Source organism: Kogia breviceps, chromosome 16 (genome assembly GCF_026419965.1).
Source record: "Kogia breviceps isolate mKogBre1 chromosome 16, mKogBre1 haplotype 1, whole genome shotgun sequence".
Classification (NCBI taxonomy): domain Eukaryota; kingdom Metazoa; phylum Chordata; class Mammalia; order Artiodactyla; family Physeteridae; genus Kogia; species Kogia breviceps.
In genome coordinates, this window is record NC_081325.1 from 35527787 (window position 1) to 35535302 (window position 7516).

Below are 7516 nucleotides of genomic sequence, written 5' to 3' on the forward strand. Positions count from 1 at the left end.
CAATCACACGTAATGAAATTGAAACTGTGATTAAAAAGCTTCCAACAAACAAAAGTCCAGAATAAGATGGCTTCATGGGTGAATTCTATCAAACATTTAGAGATGAGCTAACACCAATCCTCCTCAAACTCTTCCAAAAAATTGCAGAGGAAGGAAAACTCCCAAACTCATTCTATGAGGTCACGATCACCCTGATACCAAAACCAGAAAAAGATACAAAAAAAAAAGAAAATTACAGACAAATATCACTAATTAACATAGATGTAACAATGCTCAACAATGTAGTACCAAAACAGAATCTAACAACATATTAAAAGGATCATAAATATGTATGGTACATTTATCATACATAAATGATAAATGGGATTTATCCCAGGGATACAAGGATTCTTCAATATATACAAATGAAACAATGTGATACCATATTAACAAATTGAAAATTAAAAACCATATGATCACCTCAATAGATGCAGAAAAACCTTTTGACAAAATTCAACAGCATTTATGATAAAAACTCTCCAGACATTGGGTACAGAGGGAACCTACCTCAAAATAATAAAGGCCATATATGACAAACCCAGAACAAACATCATTCTCACTGGTCAAAAACTGAAAGCACTTCCTCTAATATCAGGAACAAGACAAAGATGTCCACTCTCACCACTATTATTCAACATAGTATTGGAAGTCCTAAACATGGCAATCAAAGAAAAAAAAGAGGGCTTCCCTGGTGGCGCAGTGGTTGAGAATCCGCCTGCCGATACAGGAGACACGGGTTCATGCCCTGGTCTGGGAAGATCCCACATGCCGCGGAGCAACTAAGCCCGTGAGCCATGGCCGCTGAGCCTGTGCGTCTGGAGCCTGTGCTCCGCAGCGGGAGAGGCCACAACAGTGAGAGGCCCGCATACCGAAAAAAAAAAAAAAAAAAAAAAAAAAAAAAAAAGAAAAAAAAGGAATACAAATTGGAAAAGAAGAAATAAAAGTGTCACTGTTTGCAGATGAAATGACACTATAAACATATAACCCTAAAGATACCACCAGAAAACTACTATAGCTAATCAGTGAATTTGGTAAAGTTGCAGGATACAAAATTAATGCACAGAAATCTCTTGATTTCCTATACACTATCAATGAAAGTTCAGAAAGACAAATCAAGGAAACAATCCCATTCACCGTTGCAAAAACAACAACAAAAATACGTAGGATTAAAAGTACCTAAAGAGGTAAAGGACCTGTACTCAGAAAACTATGACACCAATGAAAGAACTCTAATACAACACAGAGAGATATATAGCATGTTTGTGGATTGGAAGAATCAATATTGTGAAAATGAAAACACTACCCAAAGCAATCTAAAGACTCATTGAAATCCCTATAAAATTACCAATGGCATTTTTTTTTACAGAACTAGAACAAAACATTCTTACAATTTGTATGGAGACACAAATGGCCCTGAAAATTAAAGCAATCTTGAGGGAAAAACATGGAGTTGGAGGAATCAGACTCCCTGACTTCAAACTATACTACAAAGATACAGTAATCAAGACAATATGGTACTGGCACAAAAACAGAAATATAGATCAATGGAACAGGATAGAAAGCCAAGAGATAAACCCACACACCTATGGTCAACTAATCTATGACAAAGGAGGCAAAGATATACAATGGAGAGAAGACAGTCTCTTCAATAAGTGGTGATGGGAAAACTGGAGAGCTACATGTAAAATAATTAAATTAGAACACTACCTAACACCTTACAGAAAAACAACTCAAAATGGATTAAGACCTAAATCAAGCAAGATCTATATTGACCTACCTCCTAGAGTAATGGAAATAAAAACAAAAATAAACAAATGGGACACCTAATGAAACTTAAACGTTTTTTCACAGCATAAGAAACTGTAAACAAAATGAAAATATAACCCTCAGATGGGAGAAAATATTTGCAAATGAATCAACAGACAAAGGATTAATCTCCAAAATATATAAACAGCTCATGCAGCTCAATATTTAAAAAAACAAAAACCCAATCAAAAATGGGCAGAAGACCTAAATAGACATTTCTCCAAAGAAGACATACAGATGACCAAAAGATACATGCAAAATGCTAAACATCACTAATTACTAGAGAAATGCAGATTAAAAACTACAATGAGTCATCACCTCACACCAGTTAGAATGGGCATCATCAGAATATCTACAAACAATAAATGCTGGAGAGTGTATGGAGGAAAGGGAACACTCTTGCACTGTTGGTGGGAATATAAATTGATGCAGCCACTATGGAGAACAGTATGTAGCTTCCTTAAAAAACTAAAATTAGAATTATCATATGTCCCAGCAATCCCACTATGGGGCACATACCCAGAGAAAACCATAATTCAAAAGAAGCCATACACCTCAATGTTAATTGCATCCTATTTACAATAGTCAGGTCATGGAAGCAACCTAAATGCCCATCAACAAGTGAATGGATAAAGAAGATTTGGTACATATATACAATGGAATATTACTCGACCATATAAAGGAATGAAATTGGGTCGTTTGTAGGGATGTAGATGGACCTAGAGACTGTCATACACAGTGAAGTAAGTCAGAAAGAGAGGGAGACCTTCAAATGGCAGAGGATAAAGACATGGAGATCAACTTCCTCCCCACTAATACATCAGAAATACATCTACATGTGGAACAAGTCCTACAGAACACCTACTGAACACTGGCAGAAGATCTCAGACTTCCTAAAAGGCAAGAAAGTCTCCACGAACTTGGGTAGGGCAAAATAAATAAGAAAAAACAGAGACAAAAGAATAAGGACAGGACCTGCCCCTTGGGGAGGGAGCTGTAAAGGAGGAAAATGTTCCACACACTAGGAAGCCCCTTCACTGGTGGAGATGGGAGGGTGGCAGGGAGGAGCTTCAGAGCCACAGAGAAGAGCACAGCAACAGGGGTGCAGAGGACAAAGCAGAGAGATTCCCGCACAGAGCATTGGTACCGTCCAGCACTCACCAGCCTGAGAGGCTTGTCTGCTCAACAGCGGGGCAGGTGGGGGCTGGGAACTGAGGCTCAGGCTTCAGAGGTCCAAAGCCAGGGAGAGGATGGGGGGTGCTTAAGTGAACACAGTCTGAAGCGGGTTAGTGCATCACAGCTAGCTGGGAGGGAGTCCGGTGAAGTGTCTGGAACTGTCTAAGTGGCAAGAGATCATTGTTTCAGGTTGCATGGGGAGAGGGTATTCAGAGCACTGCCTAAACGAGCTCCAGAGATGCGTGCGAGCTGTGGCTATCAGCACAGACACCAGAGACTGGTGTTAAACACTAAGTCTGCTGCTGCAGCCACCAAGAAGCCTGTGTGCAAGCACAGGTCACTATCACTACCTCCCATCCCAGGAGACTGTGAAGCCTGCCACCGCCAGGGTCCAGTGATCCAAGGACAACTTCCATTGGAGAACACACAGTGTCTCAGGATGTTGCAATGTCATGCCGGCCTCTGCCATCACAGGCTCATCCTGCATTCTGCATTCCTTACCCATCCCTACCACTAGCCTGAGTGTGCCAGAGTTCCCTAATCAGCTGCTAATCTAACACCCTCTTGTATGTACCAAGAGCAGAAGCCCACAGGTGACCTACATGCAGAGGCAAGGGCCAAATCCAAAGCTGAATCCCAGGAGCTGTGTGAACAAAGAGAAAGGGAAATTTCTCCCAGCAACCTCAGGAGCAGTGGAATAAATCTCCATAATCAACTTGATGTACCCTGAATCTCTGGAACACCTGAATAGACAATGAATCATACCAAAATTGAGGTGGTGGATTTTGGAAGCAAGTGTAGACTTGGGGATTGCTTTCTGAAAATATTTTTTTTCTGGTTTTATGTTTATCTTAGTTTAGTATTTAGAGTTTATTACCATTGGTAGATTTGTTTATTGATCTGGTTGCTCTCTTCCTTTTTAAAAAATATATAGAGATATACATATATATTTTTTCCTTTGTCTCTTTTTGTGAGTCTGTATGTGTATGTTTCTTTGTGTGAGTTTTCTGTACAGCTTTGCTTTTACCATATGGCCTAGCATCCTGTCTGTCATTTTTTGTTTCGTTTTGTTCTTTTACTATAGTTCTTAGTGCTTGTTATCATTGGTGGATTTGTTTTTTTGGTTTGTTTACCGTTTTCATTCTTTTTTTTTTTTTCTTAGAGGTCTTTTTATTTAAAAATTTTAATTTTTTTATTTTAATAACTTTATTTTATTTTTTCTTTCTTTCTTTCTTTTTTGCTCCCTTTTCTTCTAAGCCATGGGGCTCTCAGAGCCTTGGTGTTCCAGCCAGGTGTCAGGCTTGTGCCTATGAGGTGGGAGAGCCAAGTTCAGGACATTGGTCCACCAGAGACCTCCCAGCTACATGTAAGATGAAATGGCGAAAGTTCTCCCAGAGATCTCCAACTCAACAGTAAGATCCAGCTCCACTTAATGACAAGAAAGCTACAATGCTAGACACCATATGTCAAACAACTAGCAAGACAGGAACACAACCCCACCCATTAACAGAGAGGTTGCCTAAAATCATAATAAGGTTACAGACACACCAAAATACACCACCTGTGAAAAGCAGACCCCAAACACAAGTTAAGAAAAAAGAGAAGACAGAGAAACACACAGCAGATAAAGGAGCAAGGCAAAAACTCAGGAATGCAAACAAATGAAGAGGAAATAGGCAGTCTACCTGAAATAGAATTCAGAGTAATATTAATAAAGATGATCCAATATCATGGAAATAGAATGGAGAAAATACAAGAAATGATTAACAAGGACATACAAGAACTGATGAACAACACAATAAATGAAATTAAACATTCTCTAGAGGAATCAATAACAGAATAAATGAGGCAGAAGAACGGAGAAGTGACCTGGAAGATAAAATAGTGGAAATAACTTCCACAAAAAGAATAAAGAAAAAAGAATGAAAAGAGTTGAGGACAGTCTCAGAGACCTCTGGGACAACATTAAATGCTCCAACAGTTGAATTATACAGGTCCAAGAAGAAGAAGAGAAAAAGAAAGGGACTGAGAAAATATTTGAAGAGATTAGAGATGAAAACTTCCCTAATATGGGAATGGAAATAGTCAATCAAGTCCAGAAAGGTCAGAGAGTTCCATACAGGATAAATCCAAGGAGAAACATGCCAAGACACATATTAATCAAACTACCAAAATTAAATACAAAGAAAAAATATTAAAAGCACCAAGGGAAAAACAACAAATAACATACAAGAGAATCCCCATAAGGTTAACAGCTGATATTTCAGCAGAAATTCTGCAAGCCACATTGGAGTGGCAAGATATATTTAAAGCTATAAAAGGGAAAAACCTACAAACTCTACTCAGCAAGGAACTCCTTCAGATTCGATGGATAAATTAAAACCTAAGCAGGAAACACAGAGAAGGAAAAGACCTACAATAACACACTCAAAACAATTAAGAACATGGTATTAGGAGCATACTATTTTGATAACTAACTTAAATGTAAATGGATTAAATGCATTAAATGCTCCAACCAAAAGACATAGACTGCCTGAGTAGATACAAAACCAAGACCCATATATATGCTGTCTACAAGAGACCCACTTTAGACCTACGGACACATACAGACTGAAAGTGAGGGGATTGAAAAAGATATTCCATGCAAATGGAAATCAAAAGAAAGCTGAAGTAGCAATTCTCATAACAGACAAAACAGACTTTAATATAAAGACTATTACAAGAAACAGAGAAGGACACTACATAAAGATCAAGGGAGAAATCCAAGAAGAAGATAAAACAATTGGAAATATTTATGCACCAAACATAGTCGCTCCTCAATATATAAAGCAAATGCTAACAGCCATAAAAGGGGAAATTGACAGTAACAAAATCACAGTAGTGGATTTTACCAGGCACTTTCACCAATGGCTAGATCATCCAAAATAAAAATAAATAAGGAAACACAAGCTTCAAATGATACACTATACAAGATGGACTTAATTGATATTTATAGGACAATCCATCCCAAAACAACAGAATACACTTTCTTCAAGTGCTCATGGAACATTGTTTAGGATAGATCATATCTTGGGTCACAAATCAAGACTGGGTAAATTTAAGAAAATTGAAATCGTACAAAGTACCTTTTCTCACCACAATGCTATGAGACTCAATATCAATTACTGGAAAAATCTGTAAAAAATACAAACATATGGAGGCTAAAAAATACACTACAAAATAACCAAGAGATAACTGAGGAAATAAAAAAACACCTAGAAAAAAGTGACAATGAAAACACGATGACCCACAACCTATGGGATGCAGGAAAAGCAGTTCTAAGAGGGAAGTTTATAGCAATACAATCTTACCTCAAGAAACAAGAAACATCTCAAGTAAACAACCTAACCTTACAGCTAAAACAATTAGAGAGAGAAGAACAAAACCCCACAAAAGTTAGCAGAAGGAAAGAAATCATAAAGATCAGGTCAGAAATAAATGAAGGAAACGTTAGCAAAGATCAATAAAACTAAATGCTGGTTCTTTGAGAAAATAAATAAAATTGATAAACAATTAACCAGACTCATCAAGAAAAAAAGGGAGAAGACACAAATGAATAGAATTGGAAATGAAAAAGGAGAAGTAACAACTGACATTGCAGAAATACAAATAATCATGAGAGATTACTACAAGCAACTATATGCCAATAATTTGAAGAATCTGGAAGAACTGGACAAATTCTTAGGAAAGCACAACCTTCTGAGACTGAACTAGGAAGAAATAGAAAATATAAACAGACTAATCACAAGCATGAAAATTGAGACTGTTATTATAAATCTTCCAACAAACAAAAGCCAAGGACCAGATGGTTTCACAAGCAAATTCTAATAAACATTCAGAGAAGAGCTAACACCTATCCTTCTCAAGCTCTTCCAAAATATAGAAGAGGGAGGAACACTCCCAAACTCATTCTATGAGGCCACCATCACCCTGATACCAAAACCAGACAAAGAGGTCACAAAGAAAGAAAACTATAGACCAATATCACTGATGAATATAGATGCAAAAATCCTAACCCAAATACTAGCAAGCAGAATCCCACAGCACCATGAAAGGATCATCCACCATGATCAAGTGGGATTTATCCCTGGAATGCAAAGTTTCTTCAATATATGCAAATCAATCAACATGATACACCATATTAACAAACTGAAGGATAAACACCATATGATCATCTCAATAGATGCAGAAAAAGCTTTTGACAAAATTCAACACCAAACCCTCCAGAAAGTAGGCATAGAGAGAACTTACCTGAACATAGTAAAGGGCATATATGACAAACCCACAGCCAACATCATTCTTAATGGTGAAAAACTGATACCATTTTCTCTAAGATCAGTGATAAGAGAAGGTTGACCAGTCTCACCACTATTATGCAACATAGTTTTGGAAGTTCTGGCTACAGCCATCAGAGGAAAAAACAGAAATAAAAGGAATCCAAATCAGAATAGAAGAA